At 38.4% G+C, this 21,674-nt stretch overlaps 1 protein-coding gene across 2 annotated transcripts in view; it reads right to left on the reverse strand.

Moving 5' to 3' along the window:
* The window catches only part of PRKG1 (protein kinase cGMP-dependent 1), a 1,074,350-nt gene that overhangs the window by 932,400 nt on the left and 120,276 nt on the right, over positions 1-21,674 (reverse strand). The window lies entirely within an intron of this gene.

Here is a 21,674-nt window from a genome sequence, read left to right on the forward strand (position 1 = left end):
CAAAAGCCAGAGACAGGCTGGAGAAGGGAGGAGCCTGGATTCCGAGGTTGTGGGACACGGAGTCAAAGTGAGGTCTAGAGAACAAAACAGCATGAAGAATTCATCCAAAGGGAATTCAGGCAGAAGGAAGCCCAAGACATTGACTCTTCAACCTGAGGCAGTGAGAGACAGCAAGAAGGATTCAGAGGGCAGGCAGGAGGCAGTGCTGCCAACGTTCCTGGGGCCGTGGTTGCCAGGGATCAGGGGACTCTTTCATGGAGCTGTTGGGTTGTGACTGACCCCTAGATGTGCAGGTGCTATTGAAGATGTAAGGATTGTTGGACAAACGCTCTCCCCACAGCCCATTCCATGGTTCTACATCCTTTGTCACTCTCCAGAATGAATGAGGGAGAAGGAAAAGGGACAAAGAAACCCATGAGGACACTCTACCTTTTCTTGTAGGCAGAGTCTAGGTGCCAGGTCAGCTGCCGAGGAAAAAGCCTTTGGAGCATTTTTAATTGTACATGTTATTTAACTTTGTCCTCCCATGAAAAACTTCCAGAAACAAATCAGTCACGTTAGTTAGGAAAATGGTTGATGCAACATTCAGTGTCCATCCCAGAGCCCTCTTCAAGGTCATGCTGCTCCAGGTGTATCAGCCTTTAGGCAGCAGTCTGCTCAGCCCGACCCTTGTATTGTTCATTCATCCATTCATATTCATGCTCATGTATTCACTCATTCATAAAAAAGCATTTATTGAGTGCCCATGCATGGCATTGGGTGCACAGGGATAAATGAAATAGAGTCCTTGCCTTCTTAGAGTAAAATTCTAGTAATAGAGGAAAGACAACATAGATATAAACAAACACAATATTATTAAAATAGAGAAAATGCTTGGAAGGTTACAAAGTGGATCCTAAATGTGGAATAAAGAGGAAGACCTATTTGGGATCTGAAATTAAAACCTGGCTGGAAATGTAAAAGGTAAAATAAGCCACCCCATAGGAGATCTAAGAGAAGGGCTCTCAAAGCGAAAGGAACGGAATGTTTTCAGGCTCAAGTTTGGAGAAGGAAGCCCCTGTGAGCTGGAGCCTCGGATAAGGGAAAGGCTGGCTAGAGGTGAAGTTGGAGATGTTAGTTGGGGCTTGTTTAGACAGAGCCTTGCAGACTGCGGGAAATAACTGGATTCTCAGTATAATAGAAACCTGCTAACAGGATGAAACAAGGATAGCGACATGGTCTGATTCATGTTGGGAAAAATCAAATATACTAGGATTTCAGTGAATGAGCTGGGGCAATTGTAGGTGGAAGTTAAGAGGAAGGAAAGCTCAGAAAAAGATGCCACTGTACTATTTTCAAGCGAAACATAACGACGGCTTAGATTAGGAACATCACAGTAGGGAGGGGCAGAAGTGTGGATAAGCTGAAAGAATATTTCGCAAGCAGAAGCTCTAGGATTTACAGGTAGGTTAAATGTGGGGAGGAGAGAAAGGGAGGAGTTGTAGGTTTCCAGTTTAAGCACCTGATTAGACATTGGTGCTAATGAGATGGCTTAGACCAGTGATGGCAAACCTTTTGAGCTCAGCGTGTCAGCATTTTGAAAAACCCTAACTTAACTCTGGTGCCGGGTCACATACAGAAATTTTTTGATATTTGCAACCATAGTAAAACAAAGATTTATATTTTTGATATTTATTTTATATATTTAAATGCCATTTTACAAAGAAAAGTCAACCAAAATAATGAGTTCGCGTGTCACCTCTGACACGCGTGTCATAGGTTTGCCATCACTGGCTTAGACTCAGAAAGGTTACAGGGGCCAGAGGAACCCAGGAGTGGGTCTAGAGAGAGGAGCTCACAAAAGAGATTGAGAAACAGGAGAAACAGGAAAGAAAACATCAGGAAGGTGGTGTGAAGGAAGCATTTCAAGGAGAAGGAATGCATAACTTTTCCTTTTGATTCCCACCAGACGTATAGTTTCCAAAATGATTCGTTTTATTAAATCACTGGTCTTTCTCTCAAACATGAGTCAATCATAGTCCAGCAACAATAAGCACTGCTCTTCATTGGCCCAATTTATAAGAAAAAAATTTAAAATATGTTTTATTATTGCTCAGTTTAAATTAAGCATAAGGGTATCACAGCAACTGAAACTTGCTTGGAAACAGAATTACTTATAAGAAAGCCAATAAGACTTACTGTCCGTCCTCCACATTTTAAAAATATACACAGCACATATACCACACATATAGCTATGCACTTAAGGGTACACCGTTTATTGTGGTAAGGTTATATGCAGAGAAGGTTACAGGATCTATTTTTAAAAATTTCTGAATATGTTAAGAGCCTGGATCCCTCCTTACTTATCAGAGCAAAATGGCAATCAACATGAACCAAATCAAAATTAGACTGCCATCTTTGGAGTGGGAAGGATTCCTTTGTGTGCAGGAAATACACTCGTTAGCAATCTGACAGGATAATCGATACAAGAAACTTGTTTAACAGATTTTAGTCTCATACCAAGTTCCTGCAGATAAAAAAAAAAAACCATGAAACCATTAAGCAGAAAGGCAGGCAATAGAGAACATGAAAGTGACTCAGTATTAATCATACGTTGACTCACTCACTCAACATCATATACTAGTAAGCCTCATTACCCTCCCCTCCATTTACTTCCTAAGTGGAGAACTGTATCATAAGTGACACCATTCAGAGAAATGACTGCGCCGTGAGGATCATTAAGATTTCTGTACCAAATATAGTATTGTGAAGTTCTAAATGCCAGGGAGGCAAAGCTTTGCTCGGAGTTCATAAAATGAAGACTGCATTTCATTTTTCACTCTTAGAGCTGTTATCATGTTTATTATTTAGTCTTTCCATTCATGGATAACTTTAGCCATTTAACCCAGCTTCTTAGCTACCTTAAATTCTTTTTAAAAGATAGTAGGGAGTAAATGCATAAGTAAAAAGTACCTATTTTTAAGTTTAATCTTAATAGACTTTTTAGGAAATAATGACATGCTAAGCTACCTGCATATCCACACTCAGTACATACCCACTTGGAATTCTTCCCAAGTTCATGGAACCAGATGCTCCATTGCTAACTTACACTAAATTTGGCATATAGTGTTCTTGTCTTCTCCCTGAGACACCCACAATCATTTTCCATAGCATGTTATAGAAACCAACAATACGCTACCTTTTTCCTAGCGAAAATCCCCAAATGTTCAACTTAGTATTATGACACCCTCCCCTGTCCTACTTCCAGCAAAATCCAAAGGCATTTTTTCTTACTACATTTAATCGCCACCCTTGTCTTGCATCGTTCCTTTAACTTAAGCCTTAGCTCAGCCTTCAGTTATCCCTTACTTAAACTGTTATCACCTTTGCTCCCTGTCTAATATCAAACGGTCCTAAGAGATGTTCTTTCAGCTGTCTATTCTGAACTCGCCCCTCAGCTTGTCACAGCACACACCTGTAAATCAAACCCTTGCCCCACAAACTCCAACCTAGAATCCCGTTTGGGATTTGTGAGGATCGCTTCCCAATGTAGTGGGTAAACTATAAATATCTTGTCTACTATTTCTTTACGTTTCATTCAGGAAAACTTACTCAGCATGCCCTTCCTTATAAGGGTACCAAGAAGGTTTCTACTTGGTTGTGTCTGTTTCAAGTCACTGTATAGAAACTCCTCCACCAAGATTATCAGAGTATGTCTATGTTCAAATCATTTACTACCACTACTCACACTGGGCATCAGAATAAATTGTAAAGATTTTTAAAGTGTACCCAGAGCCCAACACCGAATTTAATGTCAGTTGGCCCGGGGTCTGAACCAGCTGTTGGATATCTGTACTGCCAATTACATGTCATAGCATGTCAAATCTATTTTAATTATATGTTCACATGTAAAAATATTTTGTTAAACCTAAACTTTTATGCATAGTTTGTCCATTTTTTTCTCTCTCATTTTTTTAAGTTCCTGGTCACATCAAAGGAAAATGAATCCATAAAATATGGCATATTCAAGTACTGTCAATCCAAAATAACATTTTGGAAGACAAAAGCAATGTGGCTGAAGATATCACACTTTATCTTAGAGTTGAGTTTGCAAAAGTATAAGAAAACGTTAAAAATAAAAGAACGGACCACACAGAGAACCACAGGAAAGTTCTCGCTTATGACTGCATGGGATCAGAGCAAAGAGACGGGAGTTACCAGGATATTTACTCTCTGAAACGCACTCTTTGCTTATATAATATCAATCTACTAATTTCCCCATCTCTCCTTTCTTTCTTCCTTTCATCCCCTGCCCCTCACCCTCCCCATCACCTTCTCCCTCTCCCTCTCTTCTCCCTTCCCATCCCCCTACATCCCCGTTCTCCTCTCCCTCTTTCCTCCAGACCTTGACTCTCTGCTACTTCTTTTCAGTCACCTCACCAGCTCCTCCTCCTTGTCAATCCACTAAACATTACTAGTTCCTGGGGCTCTGTTACGCGCCTGTTATTCTTCCTTTAATTTGACATACTCTTCTTAGATAATCTTGCTAAAACCACTGTCCGTATGCTGACAATGCCAAAATTCATAACTAGAGCTCTAGCTGAAAGGCTTCTTGCCTACACAAGTACCTTAAACTCACCATGGTCACACTGAATGCATCTTCCTTCCGAACAAATCTTCTCCTCTAGAATCCTGCACCTCAACCAGTGGCATAACCAACCACCCAGTTGCCCAAAATAGAAGTTTTGAGGTCATCTTTGACTTCATTCCCTTACTCAGAACTCATAACCAGTCACCAAGGCCATTTATCCATTCTACCTCTTAATTTTTTCTTGAATCTATCCACCGCTAATCAGCTCCATGCCACTTAGAGATTAAGGTAACTTCATTGATCAACTCCACTTTGAAGTCTATGCAGTGGTTCTCAACCTTCCTAATGCCGCAACCCTTTAATACAGTTCCTCATGTTGTGGTGACCCCCAACCATAAAATTATTTTCGTTGCTACTTCATAACTGTAATGTTGCTACTGTTATGAATCGTAATGTAAATATCTGATATGCAGGATGTATTTAGGCGACCCCTGTGAAAGGATCGTTCGACCCCCAAAGGGGTTGTGAGCCACAGGTTGAGAACCACTGATAGAGACTTCTTAATCTCCAAATTGTCCCCCTGCATTCATACTTAATCCCTTTCAGTCCTTTCTACACATTGTAATAAATTAAAACACACACACACACACACACACACACACACACACATCAGCTTTCAATCCAAATAAAGTCTATACCTGAGTTAATAACATTGTAGCAACATAAATTTTCTGGGTTTTACACTGTACTATGGCTATGTAACATATTGTCATTAGGAAAAACTGGCTGAAAGGTACATGAACATACTCTATACCATTTTTTCAAATTCTTAACTATTTCAAAATTAAGAATTATTTTTCAAAATACAACTCTAATTATATTTTTTATCTCTGCTTCACCCCTTCTTAAAATTCTTAGATAACTTTCCATAAATAAGACCAACATCTTGACATTGGTTTTCAAACCCACTCAAGTTCTGGTCTGCTTCATGTTACATTTTCCGTTTTGGACTTGTACTACAACCGTACTAGTCTTCTGTGGACACTCTCTTGCTTCCAGAACTACAAATAAGCCATCCCCTCTTCAGGCCTCTGCTAAATTTCTGTTCATCAGGGAAGTTTTCCCCAGCAATTCTCTACTGATCCATCCCTTCGAACTAGATGAATTCACCATCCTCTTCCAATTCCCACGGCACCCTTTACCTCTCTTTTTGTAAAATTCATCTTGAAATTTCTTGCTCAATATCACCCTTCACCCCTATAAACCCAACATGATCAAGGAATTAATGTCTACCAAGAAAATACTTGCTGAATAAATGAATGAGTGAATTTTTAAAATGCTGCAAAAATCAAAATCCTTCAATTGTATCATTCCCAAAGGTGTTTCTGGACTACATATACATTGGTATGTTCAGTCATTCTGCTTTTCTACAATTAGCAATACTTTTTATGAGAGTTTACGAAGCAAGATTTTAGGATGGTAGTAAACCAAATATTACAGACTCTGGGGGAAATGGTATGTCATTCCAGATGTCAAATAAGACCAGAGTGTAGTTCAGAGATGTGTGACTATGATGTTATTTAAATACCCAATAAATGAAATGAATAAAGATACATACTTCTGTTCTAGAAATAGCTCTTTAAGAAGTGTACAGATTCATATTCAATTAAGTGTATGACAAAAGATTGTAGTTCCATTATTTTTTTCACTAGTATCTTGCCATAAATGCTCAATTTTCCATATTCCGAGGCAGTAAAGTATTTTCAAGTCTACTGTATGTCACAATGAACACTCCATTATTTCAACAATCAAAAGATTACCAAGTACAAGAAATCAAGTAGAGATCAACTCCTGGATTTAAAAATGAAGAATGTGACAAGATCAGTTAATGAACTCTACAACCAGGATCAGGATACAGGTTGCATAGGATTTAGGTGACAAAACTCTGTCCACGTTTTGCACACAGATTTTAGAATTTTCAATAAGTGTATCAATTTGCAAACATTTCCATCTGGCCTCTGCTCCTTTTTATTAAGGTCTTTAAATGATTGTGAAATCTAGACTCAGTAAGAAGACAATTACGATTTTTTTTTATAATGGCCGATATAAGAACTGAGTAATATTAAAATTCTGAATTCAGTTTTGAGATATTTAAGACTTTAAGACAGGGGTCCTCAAACTATGGCCCGCGGGCCACATGCAAATACAAAGATTGTATTTGTTCCCATTTTGTTTTTTTACTTCAAAATAAGATATGTGCAGTGTGCATAGGAATTTGTTCATAGTTTTTTTTTTTTTAAACTATAGTCCGGCCCTCCAACGGTCTGAGGGGCAGTGAACTGGCCCCCTGTTTAAAAAGTTTGAGGACCCCTGCTTTAAGACTTTGAATTCTTAAGTTTTGTTTTCTTATGTGTTCACTTGATATTAGATTTTAAATGAGAGAAAAGGGAGATTCAAATCATAGAAAGTTTTATGTCAAGATCCAGGAATGAATTCATTAGAAAGAGAACAGCTATCACATTGTTATTGTTGTTTTTGTTTTGTTCAACTTAATGATCTAACAATGTGCTGTCTCTTTCATCATTTTAATAGTGTTTTTTTTTTTTCACAAAAGACATATAATCCATATCTAGTCTACCCACTTATGCAGTAATTTATTTAGTCTGTGAATTATTGTTGATCAAAATTCACCTAAGTGAGATTGAATATCCTCTCTTTGAAATTAAAATCATGTGTAAAGCTTGTAGGGGATATGTAAGTAAATAACTAAGCCATCTCTTTTTCATATTACCTACGTTAAAGTATTAGAAATCAAGCTCCCCACACTTGTCCAGCAAGCCAGGCAGCGTATATTCTCATGGCAACAGCCCGGCAGAGTGACTGTAGAAAGACTTGGGTTTGAGTCTCTTTTCTGCTCCTTCCTCACTTTTTGGCCATGAGTTTATAACCTGGGTGAGCCTCAACTATCTGATCTGTAAACTGAGCATGAAAGTAACATCTATCTCTAGGGTTGTTGAGAAGATCTGACTACAATAAGCAGGATAATAGTTTAGGTGCTATGGGAAGTATGGAAGTCACATGTTCAAACTTGATGGCAGGAATCGTCACAATGCAGTGGCAGTAGATGAAGGGCAGCAAGAGGAAGGGTGCTCCACTTTGCAAGAGAAGCACCGTCGTAGTGTATGGAAGACTCCTGGGAAGGCCGGCTGTAGCTGGTGTATGTGGCTGGAGGGCTTGGCACAAACAAGCCTGCAAGCTCGGTGACAACAGAATGTTGCCTTTCCCACCTACAGGCAGATCCTCTTCAGACAACTAAGAACATTTGCACTCTGACCCCCACCACTGTGGATTTCTCTTGGAAGAGGACTTATCCATATAAAAGAGGGATAGATCACCGAGGGTGCTTCTAACTATGCACTCTTCTCTATGCACTCTTCTACGCCTCAGATTTTATTGTAAGGTTCATCTAGACAAGTTAAATGCAGACATGGAAGCTCCAGTCCAGAGATTGGAATTCAGCAGAACTGGGCTCATATCCAGCCATCTGCCTTCTTAACAAGGACTTTAAATTATCTCTATGCAGATGTGCACAGGCCACACGTGGAGAAACACTTGTCTCGGTTGTCTACACTCTGTCTCTATATGAAATCAGATCAGCGTAGAGTTCTGTTTTTCAGAATTACTCTAGTTTCCACAGTGAGATATCCTCAAAAACTATAGTATTTTAATAATAAACCTTTCACTTTTAGAAAGCGTTGACATAAGAAACAGCTCTATAACATTTGTAACATGTAAGATGTTGACTATGTTAGGTTTTTCAGTATCTCTTTTACTGAGCTGATTAAATAGGTCTTTATTATAAACTGTCTTAACATTTTAATTTAAAAGCAGATGAGCTGTAAGTAATAAATATATCTTTAAGTTATGTTTTTATATACTATATTGGTATATATTACAAATGAAAACCAGGAACCTCTCTGCCTTGGGGCAAATAACCTCAGGCAGACAGCAGCCAACTAGCTATCTGGCCCAATCAGACCCAAACCCAGATGAACCAAAGTGGAAATGAGATGAAATGGTGGGAGGCTCTCCCCTTGACTCTAGAAGGATCTATTTCTAATATGCCTCTATGCAAGAGAACTTCAGCTCAACTTTTTAACTTCAATCCCACACACAAAGTTTACAGGCAATTCTGATTTTGTTTATTTCTTGAGCTAGGCAGGGATGGTAGTGAAGTGGGTCCTCTTAAGCTTAATAAAATAGCCATTTATTACATATATGCTCTATCTCTTCTTCCCGGCACACACACACAAATAATTTCAAAGTCTTTTAAGAAAGCCTGCAACAGAGTGGGACATTTTCTAAATAATTAGCTGAGCCTTCCTTATCTCCCACACCTATGAGGTGCTCAGTGAAAGTTGTTTGAATGAAAAGGGAGTGAAGAACCATATGCTATGAACAGCCACTAGGAGACTGACAATTGGTATTGTAATGTTCATTTTAAAACAAATAAACTGTACCTGATGCTGTCACATTTACCTTCCATTTTAAAAGGTTAAACAAATCAAAAGTTGCATGAACCATAATTAATAGGTCAATTCTAACAAAAACACAGAAGTCACTTGTAGAACTGTCATATGGAGTTTGTTGTGTGGACTTTGACATTTTGCATATGGAAAAATAATTAGAATTTTTATAAAAGAAAAAAATAAAACGTGAAGAAATAACTTTAACATATTTTGGAACAAGAAATGCAATTGATTATTTTTTTCTGCCCTGTATCATCCACTCAATTTCCTGGTAAAACACTAAAAATAAATAAAGGCTAAATAGTGATAAATTAGACATACATTCCACTTGAGAAAATAAAACTGTACAGAATACTAATGAGTTTTATTAAACTCCAAATACTTATCACATGCGATTTTTTAACCAATAAATTGTCAAAGTGTTTAATCCCTCTTAGGGATGATTAATGTTTTGGTAGATTTTTTCTAGCCTCTTAAACACTTATATAGCATATTTTTGGTTCAATTTGTTTCCTTCATAACATTAGTCTCCTTTCTACTTCTTGATCCTCAAGCATCAAATATTTTAAATATAATTGGAAGTATCCAGAATTATTTCACATATAAATCAACCTGTCAAACAAATAAACATTTTTTGTAGAGTTTATTGTTCTTTAACATTCAGGATTTTTCCCTAATAAAGTTAGTTTCTCACCTTTTCTAGAATAACAATGATTTTTTTTTTCTTTTCTAAAGAACAAAGAGGCAAGATAATTTTTATAGTTTGGGAGTAAAATAACTGTCAATAATGAATATGGTAGGCAGTCTCAATTATCCAATTTTTTTTGAGAACCCCACACAGAAACTTGAAGAATGTCATTGCTATAAATACACAACGCATCCCTCATATCCCAAGTGTCAGTACAGGAAGGCAGGAGTGAGATCTTAGCCCATACTGGAAATGGTAGGAGGCAAGACTCTCATGTAATTTTTCCACTGATTGAAAAACTGCAGGTCCATGGATGCCATCTGACTCACAGTTACAGGTGGCCTGTAATGGCATTTTAAAACAATGAAATAAAGAAGAGGTGAGAAAAATTTTAGGCAATGCTTTAAAATTATTTATGTCATATTAAAACACACACACTAGAGTTCTGCTTTTCTTGGGAAATGAATATGTTTGGCTCCTCTGGGCCCATTTTTCATCAAGTCAAGGGTCAGACAAAACTGATTATGAGCTGCTTCCATTGGAGGGGGCATTTGTTCTATAATTCAATCCAGTTCCCCAATCTGGTCCACTTGACTAATTTGTAGATCCTCCCTGACCCCTGTTGGCATCTAAGTTAACCATATTTCTGCATGATGTGGTAAGTGCTGTGTAATACTAATGGGGTGAGAACAGTCTGGGACAATGGAGCTCACCTCTCGCTAATAGTATATTAGCTTATTAAGCTTTTTAAAGTAACATTTCCTGGGCTCTGTACTAGACCAATCCACTTAGAATCTTTGGCAGTGGAATTGAGGCATTAGTAATTTTTCAAATATATATATACTATATAATAAAAGAGAAATATGTAAATTAACCATCCCTCTGCCATGATCAAGCCACACCCACAAGCCATGCCCACCAGCCAATCAGGAGCGAGTATGCAAATTAATCCAACTAAGATGGCAGTGGCCACAGAGCAGGAGTGAGCAGGAGGCTTGGGTTGCCCCTGGCAATAGAGGAAGCCAAGCTTCCCTCCTGCACTGGATGGCCCCTGGCTCCGCTCAAGGCTACAAAGTTTCAATTATAGAAGATAATTAAATCCCAGGAAAAAAAGAAAAAAAGAAAAAAAGGAGAAGCTGGTATCTTGGGTTGCCGGGGGGCGTGGCCAGCCTGAAAAGGGCCCTCAGCCCCTCACCCAGGCTGGCCAGGAACCCCAGTGGGACTCCCCCACCCTGAAGGGGCTATGGCCAGCCTGCAAACAGCCATCAGCCCCTCACCCAGGCTGGCCACACCCTCATGGGGTGAGGGTTCTTTAACATTCTTTAACATTCAGGACCCCCTGCTGGGGGTCTTGGCCAGCCTGCAAACAGCCATCAGCCCCTCACCCAGGCTGGCCAGGCACCCCACGGGGAACCCCCACCCTAAAGGGGCTGTGGCCAGCCTGCAAACAGCCATCAGCCCCTCACCCAGGCTGGCCAGGCACCCCAGCAGGGACCACCACCTTGAAGGGGCTGTGGCCAGCCTGCAAACAGCCCTCAGCCCCTCACCCAGGTTGGCCAGGCACTCCAGCAGGGACCCCCACCCTGATCCAGGACACCCTTCAGAGCAAACCAGCCTGCCCCCACCCATGCACCAGGCCTCTATCCTATATAATAAAAGGGTAATATGCAAATTGACCCCAACAGCAGAACAACTGGGAATGATGGGTCACTATGACACACATTGACCACCAGGGGGCAGACGCTCAATGCAGGAGCTGCCCCCTGGTGGTCAGTGCACTCCCACAGGGTGAGCTCTGCTCAGCCACAAGCCAGGCTGATGGCTGCCAGCACAGTAGTGATAGCGGGAGTCTCTTGCCTCCTCAGCACCGCTAAGGATGTCCGACTGCAGCTTAGGCCTGCTCCCCGCTGGCAAGTGGACATCCCCCGAGGGCTCCTGGGCTGCCAGAGGGATGTCTGATTGCCAGTTTAGGCCCGATCTCCTGGGTAACAGGCTTAAGCCAGCAGGTGGACATTCCCCGAGAGGTCCCAGACTGCGAGAGGGCACAGGTTGGGCTGATTTTTTTGTGCACCAGGCCTCTAGTGTGTGTGTGTGTGTGTGTGTGTGTGTGTGTGTGTGTGTGTGTATATATTGTTTTTAGAGAGAGAGGAAAAGAGAGGAAGAGAAACACTGATGCAAGAGCAGAGCATCAACGGGCTGCCTCCTGCATGCCCCCTACCAGGGATCGAGCCTACAAGTAGGCCATGTGCTCTGATCAGGAATGGAACCAACAATCTTTCGGTACATGGGACTACACCCAATCAACTGAGCCACACCAGCCAAGGCCAGGCATTAGTATGTTTAATGTTCCTCATGGGCTTTCAACCCACAGTTGATAACACCTGGTTAGACCAAGGGTCTTCAAATTTTGGCTCACATTTCCCCTAAAGTAGTTTTTTTTTTTACTATGAGCCTCAATTGGTAGCCAAAATCTTTCATCAAAGTTTAAAGAAATGCAATGAATGTAATTTCTTGAAAGGAGTTAATATGGACATTGCAAAATAAATCTATTGTATCACTTATTGCCCACTATTAACCATTTTTTAAAGTGCATGTATAATTTCTTAAATCTGAAAAATATCACTCCTTTTTCTTCTAAATGAAAATATATTTCTATTCTAATTCCCCCACAGAATGTAAAATATTTTTTTATGCTTGAAAGTCTTTTGTTGACGATTCTTCACATTTATTTTCAGGCAGGTCAATTTTAGAAAATGATACATATAAAATTTTCAAATTCTGAACATGCATATTGAATTGAGAGGCTGGTTTCTTTACATATGTCCATACTCTTCTATCTTTTGTCTTAGCCTTGTATCTCCCAGAGAGCAGCCTGAGGAAAGAGCTTGTGTGTGGACAGTTTCTTTGAAGAATCGGTCCCAAGATAAAGGAGAAATAATAGAAAAGAAGGAAAGAAGAGAGAGCCAACTCAAGCAGTCATTTATTTAGTGACCACAGTGGACATAGGGGGTTTAATGCCAGAGCAGTATAGAATGGGCCTCAAGATCACCTGTGGGAGAGACAGAGAAGATAATATTTCTATACTGGCACCCATCTCCCATTGGCCTAGGGCTCCCCATCACTACCAGTAACTCTCACCTCCTTCCAGGTTCACACATGTAGGTACACCTTAGAAGTGGGGTGAGGAAGAGAAAAACAGGGGTGAGGTGTAACTGAGACATGTGCTATCAGGTTACACCTGTGCACAGTTGATTGCTGCAACAATGGCTAATGATTAAAAAGGTGGGCTGAAGGCAAGTGAATCTGGACACAGAGCTGCCTAATGTTCTCTTGTAAAATTTTAAGAGTTTCCTCACTGTGTCCCAGTTGAAGACCACCAGCATAGGAAGACCAAGAAAAACTTCTTTAAGAAGGTGATACTGGATGTAAGACTTAAAATAAAGTAAGACAGCCCTGGCCAGTGTGGCTCAGTTGGTTGGGCATTGTCCTGTGCACCAAAAGGTTGCTGGCCCCATTCCTGGTCAGGGCATCTGCCTGAGTTGTGGGCTTGATTTCCGGTGCGGGGTGTACAGGAGGCAGCTGATCAATGTTTCACTCACACATTGATGTTTCTCTCTCTCTCCCTTTCCCTTCTTCTCTCTCTAAAAATCATTAAAAATATTTTCTTGAAAAAGAAAATAAGACATTGCCAGCAACATGGAGAGAGGTTGTTTCAGACAAAGGGTATGGTAATATGACCAAAGGTATAGGACATAAAATAGAATTATACATACAGTGTGTTAGTGAAAGTGTACATTAAGAGATAATAGAGAGAAAGGAGCTAAGTCATATTGGACTTTTTGTGTCATACCAAGACTCTTTTTCTTTATTATGAAGGCTATGGAGAGACATTGGAGCTTTTTAGACAGGGGGGTCTCATGGTCAAATAGAAAGGTAATTTGTCATGAAATAATTAAGGCCTGGACCACGACAGAGTCTATAATGAGGGACAGTAGAGAGGATACTGAAGAAAACTTTAGAAAAGGAAGCTACAGGGATTCCTAACAGCCAAATGGTGTAGAAGAGAGAAGAGGTTTAGGATGACTCACAGGCTTTTGATTTGGACAATTGAGTTGATGACTAAGTAGTATAAAGACAAGCAATCCAAGTTTTAAACAACCCAAGCCCCCAATTTTCCAGTTGTTTCCTATGAGTCAGACCATCTGAGAAAAAAACAGTAGAATGAGGTCAATTCTTGAAGATCCATCCTAGAATCATCCCCTCCTGGAAGGTTTTCCTACTGGCACCTAAAGAAATGGGTTCTCCAACCTCCATACCAGGAGGCAGAAAACTCCAATGTGTTCAAAAGCCCTATATTCGGATGCTCTTGAGAGTCCTGTTCACATAGAACATGAGGTGAATGGAGTTTTCCAGAGTCAGGAAACAAGGTGGCCCTTTCTTCAGAACTAGGGGTGTAATCACAAATCAGTAACCATAATCCAGGGGGAAGGGAAGGGAGATTGGAGGGAATTCAGGCAGGTTAGCTACTAAAAGGCACTAAATTCAAAATGACATGCTGGCAAAACAAAATATATGTACGGTTCAAATACAAAATGCATGTGCAGTTCTCCAGTTTGGGTTATTTGCAGGTATGAATTCATGAAGACGTTTTTTGAGGCTCTCTTCGAGATGACTTGCCCGACTTTCTCACCCAACTCTACTTTAGGAAGTAGCCATAAGTGAGAGAACTGTCACTCAGTTAGACTGCCAGGCTTTTGCCAGCAGATATTTAAACATATTCATGTTTATATTTTCTGCTGTGTTTTCTTGTTTTGAAAACCTTGGAGGTGATGGAAAAGATAATAAGATGATGTGTATGAAAGTATGTCAAAAGCTTCAAAAGCCACAAAGTGCTTACAAATGTGAAATGCCAATACCATCATAATCCTTGTGAGGCCGCCTAAAAAATTCACCAAGACTCTATCTTCTATATTACAATTTGGAAGTCAAGATGGCTTTTGCAGGTCCTCATTACCAGTAACTAAGAACAACTCTCAATAAAATATATTTGTTTTTATATTAGCATAAGCTTTCATCAAATTAAAGTCTTTGCTGCTTAATCCATGCCTATTAGCACTAAGCTTGAGACATAAATATTGAATTTCTACTGTTCATCCTTACATACATTACCTTATTCTTTCTTATTAAATAAGCAAAAAAAGCTAACTTCTAATTACCACATAATTAATTAAATTACTGCAAATGTAGAATATATTCCCATGGCAATTAAAAGTATGATTTTGCATAAGGCTCTTTCAGACCCTAGGAAACTAAATGCATTTGATTTGTAACTTTATGCTCCCAACTGTAAGGTATAAGGCATTTCACCTTGGACTCTGCAGCTCAGGGATCATGTTGCTGCTATGACTTTGCCATTTTGTTTATTTTCCCCCTTACCTTGTACATTAGGAGTTAAAAGCTTAAACAGCATTACTTCCCCAAAGCAATACCACAGATACAGAATAAATAAAAGAACTTATTACAACAGACAATAAATGTAAATGCAGATCATCTGAATGTCCCACACAAAGATACTGATAAAAGTAACTAATCTAGCCAAAACCGGTTTGGCTCAGTGGATAGAGCGTCGGCCTGCGGACTCAAAGGTCCCAGGTTCGATTCCAGTCAAGGGCATGTACCTTGGTTGCAGGCACATCCCCAGTAGGAGATGTGCAGGAGGCAGCTGATCGATGTTTCTCTCTCATCGATGTTTTTAACTCTCTATCTCTCTCCCTTCCTCTCTGTAAAAAATCAATAAAATATATTTTTTTAAAAAAAGTAACTAATCTATTTTTAAACTATTAGGATAGCTTTTGATTTCCATGAAGACCAAGTGATCTTAGAGTACAAATGTAAAAACAGTTGGGTATACATGTAACTTTGAGTTTAACTAAAATTAAATTAGACAGGGAATTTAGATTCATACCCATAATTCTAACCAGGGTTTTTTAAGTATTATAATTTTTCCATTTTTTAAAGGAATGAAAAAGTGTTTTAAATGCAAATATTTTAAAATCTATATGAAGAATGTATAAGTCAACTCATAGGGTGTGAAAATGAAGTGAGTTAAAATACATAAAATACTTGGGGTCAGATGTAAACTCAATGAAGAGATTTCTTTTGTGTGTGATAGAACTCAAGTGAACACAATAAGGCCATTTTTGAGTTTTTTTGCATATGAGGTCAGAAAAAGTAATGATATGCAAACTAGACTGTTCACTAAACAGCAATTTAATTTTTTAATAAAGATTTTTGGGAGTTTCCCTATTTTTCTCTGTAAGCAAACAAAAAGATTATAAGATAAATCAGGGTTGAAGCCTTCTTGTTTTTATAGTTTGATGCTATACTGTAATTAATATAAAAACAAATTTCTGAACATAAAATTTTCATATATGACTGCTTACAATTAGGATAGAACTACAAATCAATAAATAAGAACAAAATCCTTAGCAGTCTCGTCTTTAGGGGTCAAAAATATGCTATTAAGGCCCACCCCAACAAACATGGGACAAATTTCCTAAATCCTCATTCTTGTCAGTATAAACAGGCAATTAAGAATTACTTCTATATCAAGAAAGTAAAAGCAAAATACATACATACACACACAGCATTTCATGGACAGGAAATTACCTAAAATAAGATTAATAATAAAAATCCTAATGGCATCAAATTTGTGTCCACAGAAGAGAATGTCAAGAGGATATTGCAAAGACAAACATCTAAGAGAATACAATGAAGAAAAGATAATCAGAATACAAGAAAGGGTTCTTAGCAATTAAATATAGCAGTCAAGCTTCTAATTAAAATGAGACTGACACCTTATCATGCTTCCAATTGAGACTGGGATGAAGAAACATACAAGGAAATATTATTCTTCACTATATATAAGTCCTTCTATTCTTACTGATTCTGTAAACTATGTACGAATAAAAGTAATAGAACAAAGTTAAACACTGTTTGGAACAAAGTTAAACACTATTTTTAAAATTTTATGATTTCATACAACTATCTGACTTGGTTATTGACTTCATTTTTTGGAAATGACAGTGACTTCAGCTAAAGATCACTAGCTATAGTTGAACACGTTGGCTCTGTTACTCATTGCAAGGAGGGAGAATCTACACCCCTGGGAACTGTGAGGTGTCTCAGGAAACTGGTGTTACAAAGAACCTGTCATAGGATTTGGGCTTTTCTTAGATGATTTTGAGGCGGTTCTTAGGAAATCGAGGCTAATTCTAGATTAAGTGTTGTCAGAATGCAGGAGCAGTTCCATGACCGGATATCTCAATGAATCTTACCTACACACCAGAGCAAGCCTAAGGTTGTAATTGGGGAAGAAGCCAAAGTCACACAGTTAGTGAGAGAGGGAAATGTCTAGTATTTGGTTGCTTTCATAGGCACCTAGTCTGAAAGAAAGAGTCTATGAGAGTGCTCATATCCAGCAGAAGAACCACATGGCTTATTTTTAAAGTGTGCGATCTGAGGCCTGGGGTGGGGGGAAGGAGTGGGCTATCAGGGGCCAATGGGAGAAAATAAAAAGAGGACATATGTAATACTTGCAACAATGAAGATTTAAAATAAAGTATGAGATCAGTTTGTAAGAACTTTGAAGTCTAGCTAGGAGCATCAGTTCCTGAATGTCATGGCTATTTATTTTTCTTTTTTTAAAAAGAAACCAAGAAGAATATGTCCAGTAATCGTTATCCATAATTTGTAATTTTGATCTACATGAATTAGGTTTTTACTGTTTTTCCTTAAGAAATGATGATTTCCTTAGAGATCAGAGTCTGAATCTTAATTATAATTGTATACCCGTAAGAATTAATGCAGACAGGTCAAGGTCTCTTCTCTTCCCGAAGAGGTTAAGGAACATGCCTAACATCCCCCAGCTGTCATCTGGCAGTCAGGATTGGAACCGGTGCTTGTACAGAAGCCTTTTGGTGCTATGCTGAAAGTGTCTACAAGTGACATCCCAATACGATGAATGCCTCCCTACTGTGTGGGAGAGGGTCATGCTGCATCGTTTCAACTTGTCCTACTATATGCCTTTCACATGGCGCTCGCCCTTTGCTACACATGTAGGGTGGGCGCGCTCTACAGATGCAGTCCTGGGGCTTTATATTTATACCAAAGGGATTCCAGAAGAGGAGGAAAACATCAACTGCCAAGTGCCTTCCTCATTTGATAGGGAGCAACTGGTTTGTTCTTAGGCCAGAGCAACAGATGTTTCTAAAGTTGCTGCCAAAATGTTTAGTGAGAAGATGACGTGAGAGGTACAGCAGAAGGTACGACAGATGTATGCACAATACCAGGAGCAGAAGGAGGGCAATTGATGAGAGCCTACTCTTGAGGCCTATGCCAACAATCACCATCACAGAGAACAGTAAGTACAATTCAATGCTCCTGAATACTGAATCCATTGTGTCCATATGGATCTCACCCATTAAAGGGACCAGTCAGAAAATTAATGGAGTATGTTACTGTGTAAGACCATTCATGAATCCAATCAACATGTAGTGGGTGCCCATTGTGGGTGATGTGCAAATGAGTGAAGATATTTGCAAATAAATATCCCTATCTTCGAAGAGTATAAAGGCACCAATCTTGATGTCACATTACCTGTGTTATTATCATAGTTGTCACTCACTAGCTGGTGGCCTTTGGAAAAATACTTAACCTTTCAAATCCTCAATTTTATCATTTATAAAATGGGAGAACACTTTGACACTTGAAACTTGTACTCATTTACAAACTTTCATGTCCAAGTTCATTATTATCTCTTCCCTTTAATTGCTTCCTACCTGCAAATGGATACCTCCTTCTCCATTGATGGGCATAAATTATAACCTTCCTAGATTATTGATAAAAATATAACTCAGTCAATATGAATCCAAAAGTCTTAATTCAAAATACCAAAACCTATAATTTAATTCTAAGTGTCTTTTTCAAAATTTTAAAGTGCATCAACATGAACTTAACTATAGAAAGATTTGCCTTGTGGTGAAGTTAAAATTGTTATTATACTTTTAGGCCATGAAATTTAATGCTCTCTAGAGAGATCATCTTGGAATAATGCTCAAAGTCAAAACAGAAAACAGGGTCATCTAATCAGAGTAGGAAGTAGATCTATATTTTCTGGTTTGACCAAAACATTCTCCATCAAAATATGAGATTTCTGAGACTAATGCATGGTTCTTCTTCATTGATAAGCATATTTAACTGTACATGTCTGTACCATGAATGTAAAATTTGTATTTTTGATGCTCTAGATGTTCCTTCAAGATTTCATTGGGCATTCTAGATAATCAGGAACACTTATCTAAATATTTTTAAAAATAAGATTTGTCACCCTAACCGGTTTGGCTCACTGGATAGAGCATCGGCCTGTGGACTGAAGGGTCCCAGGTTCGATTCCGGTCAAGGGCATGTACCTTGGTTGCGGGCACATCCCCAGTAGGGGGTGTGCAGGAGGCAGCTGATGGATGTTTCTTTCATCGATGTTTCCAACTCTCTATCCCTCTCCCTTCCTCTCTGTAAAAAAATCAATAAAATATATTAAAAAAAATAAGATTTGTCAAAGAATGAATATTTTCAGGCAAAAGTACAAAAGAGTGAAAGCTGTAAAAATAAACAATATTTTAAAACTATAAATACTTCATTTAGTTTTTCTATCACTCACTGTAATTTTTTGAATTTTATTTTATTTTCCTTAAGACGTGATCTGCTACAACTGACCCATCCTGATGAATAGTGACCCCATGCCTTCTATATTAACAATAATATGGATTTTGCAAGTAAGACTGCAAAAGTAACCTTGAGCAAAGTAACCTATATTCAATTCTAAGATAAGCTTAGGGTTTTATTTAATTTTCTTTTCGTTTTATCCAAAATGTAACAGCCACACATCCAGTTACTAAGAGACCTGGTTCTAAAATAATTTGAAGCTTAGCATTCAGGAGCAATAATGTGCTATTGCTTCTTCCTTCAATTAACTAGCTTATCCAAGCAAAGATGCTTAACTTTATGGCAAGCTAAAGCAAAAATAAGCACAACAGATACAGTCCTTCACTACAGATGAAATAGAATATTCTGCAGGGGCAATGAGAACACCAGTAGGCTGCAGAGGGCTGACACAAGAATCAGATCTGTGTTCTAATCAAGATACTATCTTTAGAAAAGTTGCTTTACTTACCTGAGCCTTGAAATCCTCATTTGAAAACAAATGCTAATAATGATACTAACCCCGTGGGGTTCGTATAAAAAGTATAGAGAAAAAGCCATGTAAAACATTACGTGAAGTTTGGCACAGATAAAAGTGCTCAATAAAAGCTTTCTGTAAAAGCTTACTGAATACAAACATCACTTTTATTTTTATGTATTTTTATTATTTTTATTGAATTTATTGGGGTGACTTTGTTAATAAAATTATATAGGTTTCAGGTGTACAATTCTATATCACCTGTATATTTTATTGTGTGTTAATCACCCCAAGTCAAGTCTCCTGTCACCATTTATCCCCCTTTTACCCTCATCTGCCTCCCCCTAGCCCCTTATACCTCTGGTAATCACACTTTTGTCTGTGATTAGGAGTTTGTTTGTTTTTTCTCCATCCCTTCACCTTTTAGAAACATCACTTTCAGAAGCCATTTTTTTTTTAGTGGCTTTAACAAAATAGATCCAGAGACATAGAAACATGAAACAGACTGTTGAATCTCAATGGGAAGGGGGGGGATGGGGGGTGGGAAGAGACCCACCAAAAAAAATAATCAGAGAATATTTTATACCCCAAAATTAAAATGGCATGACCCTATGCTAATTTAAGAATTTCTTTTCTAAATTATATCCTTAAAAATTACCCACTTTTCACAGAAAATTACTCCGACTTTGTTTCTGTTTTAATTTATTTTCCCCAAATCCTATTATATCCTCTTTCCTTTGCTCTGTTAACCTTTGAATGGCCTTTGACCAAAAGCTATAAAACAGTGACCTAAAAATTGCTGCTCTATTCTGAACTGCATGCTGAAATAGTTTTAATGGAATTTAGAATCTCGGGGTTGGGAGAGATCTCAAAAGCCACTTAACTACTACAGATGACCCTTGAACAACATGGGAAATAGCAACAATACCCCCTTCCATATATTCAAAATCTTTGGATGACTTTTGACTTCTCAAAAACTTCACTAATAGCTTACTGCTAATTAGACGCTTCACAATTACATAAGCAGGCAATTAACACACATTTTGTGTGTTATAAGTATTATGTACTGTATTCTTAACAATAAACTAGAGAAAAGAAAATGTTATTAAGAAAATCATAAAAAAAGAAAATATGCTCATACATTCTATGTATTCATGACATACCTCACTCTTTCTAAATTTTTTAATCTTTTGAGGCAATGTGATTCATTGGCAAATCTCTGAATTGTCAAATTTATCACAAATCCTTAAAATGTGTCAAATTTCCAAAAAATCCTCCAATATATTTATTGAAAAAACTTCATGTATAAGCAGACCAACACAGTTCAAACCCATGTATGTTGCTCAAGGTTCAATTAATTGTACTTCCCCCTTCCTTTCACCCAAATCTATGAGACCTGCACTAAGTGGTCACGGAGCTTTATATGCAAACTCCCCAGGGATAAAGACATCACAACTTTGACAGGTAGCATGCTGTCAGCCACAAAACTTAGGGCAGTTGTTCAGAAGTCGCTGATAGCTCCATAAAAAGAAACAGGTAGATGTCGCTGACTCATTTTAGCAATGAAATTAATTATATCTAAAACAATAACTTAAAAACAGCCATCTTTACTCCACTGAGAGCTGCTAAATGTTTCATAAGGAATCAATA

The sequence above is a fragment of the Myotis nattereri genome, assembly GCF_964212035.1.
Source record: "Myotis nattereri genome assembly, chromosome: 13".
Classification (NCBI taxonomy): domain Eukaryota; kingdom Metazoa; phylum Chordata; class Mammalia; order Chiroptera; family Vespertilionidae; genus Myotis; species Myotis nattereri.